The sequence below is a fragment of the Oryza sativa genome, chromosome 4 (genome assembly GCF_034140825.1).
Source record: "Oryza sativa Japonica Group chromosome 4, ASM3414082v1".
In the NCBI taxonomy this organism is placed as follows: Eukaryota; Viridiplantae; Streptophyta; class Magnoliopsida; order Poales; family Poaceae; genus Oryza; species Oryza sativa.
This window is the reverse complement of record NC_089038.1, coordinates 15,182,345-15,194,301: the sequence shown is the minus strand read 5'-3', so window position 1 is coordinate 15,194,301 and position 11,957 is coordinate 15,182,345. Positions and strand designations below refer to the sequence as shown.

The window sequence follows — 11,957 nt, the reverse complement described above, 5'->3', positions numbered from 1 at the left end:
CCTTATGGTCGAGTATAGTTGTCTGATACATGTATATCTCTGAAAATTGTAATAACATACTACCTCCGTTTCAGGTAATAAGATATTTTGACTTTGACATACTACCTCTTTTTGATATATTATCATATTTGTCTATAAACTTAGTCAAACTTGAAGTAGTTTAACTTTGATCAAAGTCGAAACGTCTTGTAACCTGTGCAAACCACTCGAGTACAAGAACAGTAGTCTATAGAAGTTCCACTATCTGTAGCATACTTTGTGATAAGAGAGATCGCAGTCCAACATGTCACCTTGCTGATATTTCAAAGAGCACACAACATATAAATATAGAGGAAAAAGTGTGCCCGATTGCCCATCCAATTACGATATTCTCTCCGATCAGACTGTTTTGCTCACAGGATAACATTCTTTTAAACATTACCTGAAATACTCGTCCATAGGTTTTGAGAAATTACTGACTTACTCGTTCTTTATAATATATTTTAACTTGCTTGTAAGGTTTGTGTCGTTCCTGCAACAGCGAAGGGCGTTGCCGCTGCTGAAGCTGACAGAGGGGACTGATGCTTTCATCGACATGTCCCTGTAAAACTGCAACGATTAAGAAGCCGTACGTGACTTGAAATATGATAAATGCAGATGAGGAATCTGGAAAGAACTGCTTCCTTCGCTATATTTTGTAGTTTCCGGCCTGTTTAGTTTTCCCCCTATTTTCAACTTTCCATCATATTATATCACATCAAAAACTTTTATATACACATAAACTTCTATTTTTTTTTTCTAAACTCCCAACTTTCTTCAAACTTTTAACTTTTTTCAGAAACTAAACACACCCGGAGTATGTGAGTCTGAATTAGTTCTCTGAAAGTGGTCGGTGTTTTGGCATGTTCTGTTCTGTCACTCAAAAATGTAAGCTCTAATGGCGCCTTTTACGCCAACTTTAGTTTCTTACTAGCAGGGACCCCGCGGCGTTGCCGCGGATGCCAAAACACAAAAATCAGTAAAAATATTTATCACAACAATTACTCAAACATTAAAAGATATCTATCACATTAATCTCAATTTCAGGTGGTGGAAGATCACAGGGAAGATCGAATTGATTACATGGTGTATGAATAGATACTATAGAAAATATTGGTATATGAAGATATTTGTTGGTGTAATTCTTATTGATGCCAGCTTAAATCAATTGTAGGTATATGAGCACATGGTACAATTTGATAGCCAAAAGTAAGATAGACCAATCCTTCTGTACAGGCAACGTTGCCACTCACAGCTTCATTGATTCAGTCATCAATTTCTTTCTTCCAAACCAAAGTGGCTGGGCAAAATCGCAGGCAACTCCTAATAAGATACAAAACAAAACCAACTGTATTGTAATGTTACCAACAGACTGATTTGCTAAACCGTAAGTTTGTAATCCAAGGGAGTAAGACCATGGCATCTGTGGTGAGGCAAGATGAGAACATAGCATATTAGCATATGTAAACCAACCTCTTTCTTTGCCACCTAAGTAGTTAGAGGCTTAGAGCAATGCAGGTACCTTCGTTGAACATGTAGAAAACAAAAATCATTCAGAAGTGAATGTTCAGTACATGCCAAAAGAGAGTGAGACTTTTTTTGTTATGTATTGCATAGATATAACTCAGAAAATGGTGGTAATGAACTGCTAGGAAAAAAACAACTCTATTTTGTATGTTATGTCATACTTCTTACTTGCTACCTCTGTCCCTAAAAGATGAAAGCAACTTGTAGGTTGATCACTAATGCATCTGGAGATGGTCCAGTTTCACAGAATGATGTGTGACCTTTTTATCTGTAGAGAGAGACATAAATCACTTGCAAATAACAATGGTAAATCACATGTATCAGAAACCAACAGGCCAGGGGAAGAATTAATTTATTGCTAAGGAAAAAACAATGCATACAGTGATAAACAATATTAACTCAAACTGAAAATCAATAAAATTTGTAATACATGTTATCAATATAATCACCTGATATAAGCTGGGATCAACTCTGAATCAACCCGTACAACCACTGCACTTAATTCCAAATAGCACATGTATATAAACAAATATGACAAGCTAGTTTGATCCATTAAGTGATATCCAAACAACCTATAAGCAGCAACCCGTACAATGCGTGTTCCATATCCAAACTGATTGATTTGCACCATGGAACAGTTGCAAGCCGGACAACGGTCACTTCATTCATGAACTTCATATACTGAAAGCTGAAATGTTCTGAAAATGAAAACCATGCAAAAGAAGGATGGATATCGATTAGATATCGTAAGCATGAGAATCTATAGAAGCAAAGAATTGCAGAGATAATATTTTTACCATGTTCGTTGGGAACAGCTATATATTGGTTAGTACTAAAATAGGCAACAGACTTGTGCATGCACTGTAAAGCAATTTGAAAGTACAATAAGCAGTCACAGAGACAAATCTGTAATGGTACTGATTAGAGAAGCAGGGAAAACTGTAGCAAATTAAAAGATCGAAGCATAGATTTGGTCATTGCAGATCAATGCATGAGAATAAACATATGTTTTGGACAAAAACTGATCGGCATATAAATGATTGTAAGAAATAAGAAAGAGGGGAAGTATCCGAGAGAGTTTGATAAAATCCATCAAGAAAACCGCAGCAGCAGCCTCCAGCAGGAGTAGATGAGGGGACCTGTATGAATCAACAATATGAGGCTAAATGGATAGTACCAAAGAAATCCTCAGATCCATATACTCCCCATCGAAGAAAATCCATAAAATTTGCAAATGCTCTAGCACTGGCCAAATCTTCCAACCGGAAGTGAGGAGACCCGCTTGAATCAACCAAATGTGGTTAACTGGACAGCATCAAAGTAATCCCTAGATCCATATAATCCCCATCAAAGAAAGTCGCCAAAATTTGCAAATGCTTTACACTGGCCAAATCTTCCAGCCGGAGGTGAGGGGACCTACATGAATCAACCAAACAAATGAGGCTAATTAACTGGACAGTAGCAAAGTAATCCCCAGATCCATATACTCCCGATCGAAGAAAAACCCCAAAAATTGCAAATGCTCTAGCACTGGGCAAATCTTCTAGCCGGAGGTGAGGGGGCAAGGATGCTGATGTACCAGAAAGCAGTGGTTGGTGAGGCGGCGATGAAGCCGGAAGCACCATAGAGCAGAGTGCCAAGGGGAAGGTTGCAGGAGGAACAGCGAGTGGACCGAGTAGGAGGAAATCGAGGCAGCGGCTCCGAGGATCCGAGCTGCAAGCTGTCCAAGCAGAGGTCGCAGGGAGGAACGGGACGGCGGGTGGCGACGGCTGAGGCGGAGTTCACTGAGGAGAGGGGCTGGCTGGGCAGGTCAGGTCGAGGAGGTGGGGATCGTGTGCGTAGAGATAGTGCGCCTCGATGAGCACTGTAGAGGAAGCTCCTGGAAGCCACGCGTGGACGGAGAAGACAGGAAGCAAGATGCTGATCCAAGGACCCAGAATTACCGATGACGTGGCCGCGCGGACGGATGAATAGTGTACAGTAGCGACGGCAGGTTTATAGAGTTTTATATGATTAGTTCCTTTCAATCTAGTTGCCCAGCATAGACCCAATCAAAGCCGGGCATCATTTTCACTAAAAATGTCGAAGGGAGACAATCGTGGGATCGAAGATCAACTAGAATGTACTCAACCAAGTAGCGATGTTATTTATTTAATCTTCATTAGTGATCCCTTTGAGTTTTCCACGAGAGCATGTAGTTGAGATATAAAATATCTTCATCTTGGGGACTTGCATATCCTCTGCGGCTACATGATTGCAAGAGAAATCCATGGCCAACATATGGAGAAAACGCTGTGTAATAGATACTATAAAAACCAATATTAATTTTATCTTAGCTTTATTAATTGTTATCTCTGTTGCGATGTAACTAATTTCAGTAACACAAAAGAGAAAGGGAAAAGAGAAACATCGTTGGTACGTATGATATCAGCTCAGCGTCAACTCTTAGTATCTATATATTATATAAGTCCATTAAACTTCCTACAAACGCTTTCAAGCCGCCACGTGGGATTCCTATAAACACTCCTAAATCGCCACGTGGCTCTCTAATAAATTATAAGGAAAAAATCCAAACAATAATTTCCACTTAATCACGGTGGACCCATGCATTATTTTTTACCATTAGATTTATCTAACAATATAAAAACATAAAAAGCCCACTTTCCATCCCTTCACGTGACGTACGTGTATCAACCTCCACGTGTAGATACGTACGTATCTTTCCTCCCCCCTCACATCCTCTCCTTTTCCCCCCCTAAAACTGACAACGTTATATATTATAAAAAAATTACATAGCTTAACAATTATAATTTTTAAAGTTCTTTTAGTTGTTCTTTTATTTATAATTCAATAAATAATTCAAGTTTCATATTATCTATATTTTATTTTACTATATAAAATTGAAATACATCATTTGGACATTATATGGAAACCAAACAAGAATAAGACATTATAAAAAGAATTTGATGATATGCTTCATTTTATCTTAAGTCAATCCAGATGATCAAAATTGATCAAACTTCCTATAGAGCGCTTTTTAAGTAACCATATATCACGTCTACGGGGAAAAAATAATTGGTGGTTCAATTAGCTTTAACCATTAGATTTATCTAAAAAACTTACCAATTAAATTTATCTCTAAATAGCTCCACATCTATAATGTGTACGTGCAGGTAAGTAGTTACATACGCACTAAAAATAGTACTACGTACATGCATACTTACGCACACCAAGCCCCACATCTTTATTTCTTTTTCCCTTTCTCACTTAAATTAGATGAAAAACCAAACTAATAATTCAATGAGCACGTGTGTCATCAAGCACCTAAGATAAGAAATAATACTAAATAGGCAATCATCAACAAATGATAAGTAGAGGTTGCCACCAAGCCACAACAAATAATAGTTGACTACAAATAGATTGCGAGTATGACTAATAGGGTTCCTACAATCCTAAGAAGCCACGTAATGCTTTGATAAATAACACAAAATCTAAGAATAAAAGTAAAACACCTTGCCATCAATTTACACTTAAACCGGTGGATCCATTATATTCAACCATTATACTAGATCTATCGAAGTAATGCCTTGCTCCTAAAAACAATTAATCCCTCCCTATATACGTACATACACGAGAGATGTAAAAAGAAAAGAAAGAGAGTGTATATACCATTTCGCATGTATGGTAGATTTTTTTTCAGCGTTAACTCCTAGCGATGTTGTCGAGGAAGCCATGTCGTCTTGGCACCACTTGTATTTTTTTATAATGATGTAAAAAACAGTTGGGCGCTCATATAAACACATGCATACCCATCCTGTGAATACACATACACACATTATCCCCTACAAGGGGAAAATATTTGTAAAAAACCAAGAAAAAATATATAGATCCGAGAGACTACTATTCACCATGAAAAACATACGTACTTACGTAGGTACGTGCGTGCGTGCGTACGTACGTACATACATACATGTTACATACATGCGTACGATCGAAAATGGCACGTGGAACCACATTATATCCCTTTATATTTAGGGAATCATCTTAATAGTGTTAATAATCAGCATAATAAATTTTGACAATATAAATTATTCTTTCGTATATTACCCATGAAAATGTATAAGTGAATTAGATGTATAATAAAAGAAAAAAAAACCAAAACACATATTAACTAGTATGTTCGTATGTTTGTGAAGGATGGTGATAATAAAGTGATTTTTGTTTGAATATAATAGGCATTATCATATAGTATATCAAAGTTTATGGTCTATATTACAGAATAAATATTTTTTTATTATAAGGTAATGATTCTCATAGTGAATATGGTGAGATATCTTTTAGTACTCTTTTTATAAACAATAAGTGAATTGCCCGCACATCTGCGTGGGCTTCCTTCCTAGTTTATTAAAAAAAATACTACATGGGATGAAAAAAAAGGAAAAAATATGATGAAAGAATATTTGGGGGAATTAATAGCTAAGAGAACATAAATAAAAAAATGTGTCGACATCTTTCTAGCAAACCTGAAAATATTTTACCTTAGTTTTATTGATGGTTATCTTTGTTGCCGCGTAAGCAATTTTAATGTAAAAGAAAAAGGAAAAAGAGAAACATTATTATTGATACGTATGACATCGGCTCAATGTCAACTCTTAGTATTTATTAAAAAAAAATTACTACATGGGGTGAAAAAAAAGAAGGATGGATTAATACATATAAGAGAACATAAATAAATGTGTCGACATCTTTGTGTTACATCCGAAAATATTTTACCCTTGCTGTATTCATGGTTATCTCTGTTCTGTTGCCGTGTAAGCAATTTTGGTAACATAAGATAGAAAGGGGAGAAAAAAAAGAAACATCATTCATACGCACGATATATTAGCTCAACATCAACTCTTAGCATTTTAAAAGGAAAATTTACTGCATTGGATGGATAAAATTAAGAAAAGAACGATAATAAAATATTATTTTGGTAAATTAATAGCTAACAATTCTTGTCTTATATTGTAAAAGGGTAGTTTTCTTAGTGACAACCATTTACTAAGGGCTCCAACGAGATTCTAGTAAAGCTTATAGGTTTCGTTCGTTTAAAACTAATTAGCTCGTAATTAATTAAATATTAATTATTGTAACTTAAAAATAGATTTATTTGAACTTTTTATAAAACAACTTCTATATAAATTATATTTAAAATATGCACCGTTTAGCTGGGAAGCGTACTAATGGAAATGGAAACCAAGGAAGATTTGTGGAAGTGATTTCTGTAACTTAGGGCATCCACAATGTAGTCTAAGGGTGTGTTCGAGGAGAAGGGGATTGAGGAGATTGGGAAGATACGCAAAACGAGGTGAGCTATTAGCGCATGATTAATTGAGTATTAACTGTTTTAAATTTTAAAAATGGATTAATATGATTTTTTAAAGCAACTTTCCTATAGAAAATTTTTGCAAAAAACGTACCGTTTAGTAGTTTGGGAAACGTGCGCGCGGAAAACGAAACAAACAAACTCACTCTCTCACCCTCTCGAACGCTGCCTAAAACTAGTCAATAAGCAATAAAATATTCCATTCAGCCACCTAACCACATTGTGTAACTAGTCCATAGCAAGAAAATAGCAAAAGCCACCCATAAGCATATGGGCTGCCCATATAGAATAAAATATATTATTTGTCTCTATTTTCTCTCTCCTCCTAATACTAGTTGCTATCCATATACATTGTGAAGATAACATTAGTTATAGTCTATATATGTGGGTCCCATCTATATGGATTACTTTTGTTATATACATTGGTGTTACCCTTAGCCGGAAAGCTGCCATTAATTAATTATTACAGGAGAGAAGGCTTAGCATGCGGGTAGAAAAAAAACAAAAAGTGAATTGAGATTCTTTATTTGGGTTGTCTTTAAGCTTGCAGCTACTATCAGAGCAAGTATAGTAATGTACAGGCAGCCAGCGAAATCAACAGCTACGTCATCGAATCCAATGTGGAGGAGCGAGAAACCAAGAAAGAGAAGGAAATGGGTGAGTCGCGAGTCGCCGGCTCGGAGCGTTATATCCGAGGCGAAACGCCCGCTCCCAGCCCGTTGCTGGCGTCGGCGCTTGCTCCACAACGGATGTTTTGTACATGCATATATTAATTGCTTAGATGTTTTAATTAGGTAATGTATCAGTCAACTTATAGCCAACCCATTATACAGGTGAGTTTTTAGAGCATGGCTAAGTGACATGGAAGTGACTTTTAGCCGGCTGCTGGCTAAGTTATTATCCTTGCTCTCATGGACTATAATCAGAATTCTAGCTGCCGCAGCTAGCTACTATCAGATTCTTTTTCACACTATTGATGGCACGGCCTATGGCCACCGAACGGCCCCGTTGAAGCTATTCCAAAAGCATAAAACTCTTGTATTTATCTTTTCAAGAAAGATGCAAAGTTCATGAAATGGGAGGCTTTTTCTTTTCAGCACAGAAAAAACTATTTTCCCCTACAATCTGGTACAAATTGTTGTACTTCAAAATTTCATCAAACTTCCAGCCTAATTGTTGAAAAACGACACAGTAAAATTTCCGATGCTTCCTAACCCTAAGTGCGACGTGTGAGGTGACAACAGTGCAGGGCTTCTGGCCATCTGGGTTATTGGGGTGATCCATCGATTGCTTCCTGAATATATATATATACTCCTCCATATATGGTATATATATGAGATTATATATACAGAATCATGCACGGCATGGAAAGCACATGCAAATTAGCTAGCATATATATAATGCATGTGACAACTACTGTCAGAAACTTCAATTTGCTGCCAAATTAATTAAGCTACCCCCAACCCCAACACAAAAGCAGAAATAATCTACTGTATCTGATTTGGGGCTGTTGCTTGCGCTCGTATGGTCGAGTTTGAGGGATATATTTTCTGGGACATTTATAGCAACGAACATTCATCTCATCTAGGTTATTTCATAAATCACTCTCTAGATGTCCAATCAGCTATAATAACAGATCCTTTAATCAGTTTTAAATCATCTTTCTGGACTCAGAAACAGGGTGGATTTGTAGACATGTTTTCTATCTGTTGATAACTTCAGCAGTTTAGTTTCACCTTCATCTTCTTCTCTGTCATTGGTTAGGAATCGCATATGCACGCTGACATTGGACTTGCGAACATACATTATCTGCAGTATGCATGCCATGCGTACATGAAAAAACGGGTGATGCAAGTTACCTTCAGTGATCAAAAACCAAACTATCCAAAAGGATGAGTTGATACATATTGTGTTACCATTTATTATCAGATGAATTAGAATGAGGTGTTGCTATATATATCCAGCAAGGATAAAATGGTGAGGGTAAAATGGTGGTAGACTGGCAGTGTTTAACATCATACGAATCGTTGGCAGTGATCGCTCTAATTGTGTTTTTCATCAGAGCACGAATAGTCGACAATCGACATGTAGAGAAAACGATTGGTTTTGTTTGTCCGTGCAGTTGATTGGATAGTTTTCTGTCACGGCACTTGTGGAATTCACGCCGAGACGAAGACGAATCCGTGGGAAATCGAAGAGGAATTTGTGAATTGAGAAGAGGAATTGAGGAAGAACAGAGAAAGAACAGAAGAAGCAGTAGAACAGAGAGAGAGAGATTTGAATTGAATTGAGGATTTTGTTGTTTCTACAATGTTCGATTCCTTTTCTCTCTACTCTGCCGATCTTATATAGCGATGTGCCAAAAGATCTCGCTCCCTCTCTGGCAGTGGCCCGGTCGACAGCTACCGGGTCCACTCATTCGACACGTACTTGCTCGTGGGCCGCCGATCTCGCATGGATCGCCTGGGTTGGGCTTCATCATGTATTGTCGCTGATGCTATGGGCGCTGGCATGACATTCCCCCCTCCTTGAGTTCCAGCTTGTCCCCACGCTGGTGCCGTAGGGAAACGGCGACGGAGCTCTTGCGGGTTCTCCCAGGTGGTCGCTGCTGGTGCATCGCCGGTCCAACGAACCTGTATTTGCTCCACCAGCTTGGATCCCTTGCGGATGAAGCGACGATCCAAAATCTGCGCCGGACAAACGTGAGTAGCATTTGTCGGATCCAGCACAGGAAGTGGAGAATGGACTTGTTCAGTTGGAGCCAAAGCCTTTTTTAGTTGGGAAACATGAACAACTGGGTGGATCAAACTGGAAGATGGCAGATCCAAGCGATATGCTACCGTTCCAACCTTGTCAAGCACCTGAAATGGTCCATAGAATCGAAATGAGAGTTTACGATTAGCCCTGGTAACCACCGACTGCTGAACGAAAGGCTGAAGCTTCAAATAAACCCAATCGCCCACTGCAAAAGAGCGTTCTGAACGGTGCTGATCAGCCTGTTGCTTCATGCGAGTCTGAGCACGCAAAAGATGATCTCTGATCAAAGCTTGCATCTTCTCACGTTCATGCAGCCACTCAACAAGATCGTCTGATCGACAAGCAGCAGAAGCTGAAAGACCAAAGTAGCGCGGCTTATGTCCATACAGTACTTCAAAGGGAGTGGTACCCAGAGCAGAGTGAAAGGACGTGTTGTACCAATATTCTGCCAACGCAAGCCAGCGACTCCACTGTGAAGGACAGGCATGGACAAAACAACGGAGGAATGTCTCAAGGCATTGATTCACACGTTCAGTCTGGCCGTCAGTCTGAGGATGGTAAGAGGAACTCATTCGGAGTTGAGTGCCGGCTAACCTGAATAGAGTAGTCCACAATGTACTAGTGAAGATGCGATCACGGTCAGAGATCAAAGACTGAGGCAAGCCATGAAGTCGATGTATATGTTGCATATATGCTTCGGCCACATCCAAGGCAGAGAAAGGATGAGTCAATGGAACAAAATGACTGTATTTAGAGAATTTGTCGACCACCACAAGAATGCAATTGAAAGAAGCCGACTTAGGAAGACCTTCCACGAAATCCAGAGAGACAATTTGCCACGCATGGTCAGGTACAGGGAGAGGTTGCAGCATTCCAGGGTACTTCACATGCTCCGATTTGGCTTGTTGGCAAACAGAACAAGCTTGCACATACTGAACAACAGTGGCACGAAGACGAGGCCAAGCAAACAGCTGTTTAACGCGCTGATAAGTGACCTGTATTCCTGAATGACCCCCAACGGCCGCTGTGTGAAGATTAGCAAGAATTCTCTGTTGAACATCTACATTGTGACCCACCCAAAGTCTGTTCTGAAAATAAAGCACCCCATTGCGCAAAGAAAAATTTGGTACTGCTCCAGAATTGATACAGAGAGTTTGTACCTTGCTGCAGGCATCGGGATCAGAGGAATAACCAGCCACAATGTCATTGATCCACTCTGGAACTGCAACTGATAAAGCTGAAAGTTCCACCCGATCAGAACCTGGATAACGAGATAATGCATCGGCTGCGCTGTTGTCAATCCCTTTCTTAAAAATAATCTTATAACGAAGCCCCAAGAGTTTGGTAAGAGCCTTGTGCTGCCATGGAGTGGTGAGACGCTGTTCAGTAAGAAAAGCCAAACTGCGGTGATCAGTTCGAATGAAAAATTCGTCATGCTGTAAATATGGCCGCCAGTGATCAACAGCAAGCATTATGGCCAAACTTTCCTTTTCATAAGTAGAGAGTCCCGGATGTCGCAGTCCAAGGGCTCGACTTAAGAAAGCGAGGGGATGATTATTTTGCATTAACACTGCACCAATTCCCTTGTCAGATGCATCAGTCTCAACCACAAAAGGAGTTTGGAAATCTGGCATCGCAAGGACTAGAGCTGTGATGAGCGCTTGTTTCAGAGCTTGAAAAGCATCCTCAGTTTCCGCAGTCCAAATATAGAGCTGGCCCTTGCGAAGCAAATTTGTAAGAGGTTTACTAAGAATGCCATAATTGCGCACAAATTTCCTGTAGTATCCTGAGAGGCCTAAAAAGCTACGTAATTCCTTTACAGAAGTGGGTGCTGGCCAATGTTGAATTACTTGAATCTTCTCAGGATCTGTGGAAACACCATTAGGTTGAATTATATGTCCCAGATATGCTAGTTCTTGTTGTGCAAAAGAACACTTGGTCCTCTTAACCTTCAACTGGTGTTTAAGCAAAATCTGAAAAACTGTTTTCAAATGCTGCACATGCTCTTCTAAAGATTTGCTATATATCAAAATGTCATCCACGAATACAAGCACACACCTCCTGAGTAAGGTAGCAAGCACACTGTTCATGACTCCTTGAAAAGTTGCCGGTGCACTAGTTAACCCAAAAGGAAGCACTCTGAACTCAAAGTGACCGTGATGAGTTTGAAAAGCAGTTTTATGCTCATCATCTGGATGCATTCTGATTTGATGATATCCGGAGCGCAAGTCCAACTTAGAAAACCATTGAGCTCCCGCAAGCTCATCCAATAGTTCATCTATGACAG

The 11,957-nt window shown here is 39.1% G+C and overlaps 1 long non-coding RNA gene across 2 annotated transcripts; it reads right to left on the bottom strand.

The window, feature by feature from the left end:
* Nucleotides 1-327: 327 nt before the first annotated feature.
* On the bottom strand, nucleotides 328-2,610 carry LOC136356257 (uncharacterized). Of its 2 annotated transcripts, XR_010740936.1 has the most exons (6): nucleotides 2,343-2,610; nucleotides 1,995-2,243; nucleotides 1,714-1,813; nucleotides 1,492-1,540; nucleotides 1,272-1,341; nucleotides 328-580 (listed from the first exon to the last, which is right to left on the bottom strand). It is a non-coding gene; the product is annotated as an uncharacterized lncRNA (long non-coding RNA). The 2 variants fall into 2 exon arrangements; XR_010740935.1 differs by lacking the exon at nucleotides 328-580 and having other exon boundaries at nucleotides 1,020-1,341.
* Nucleotides 2,611-11,957: the final 9,347 nt, after the last annotated feature.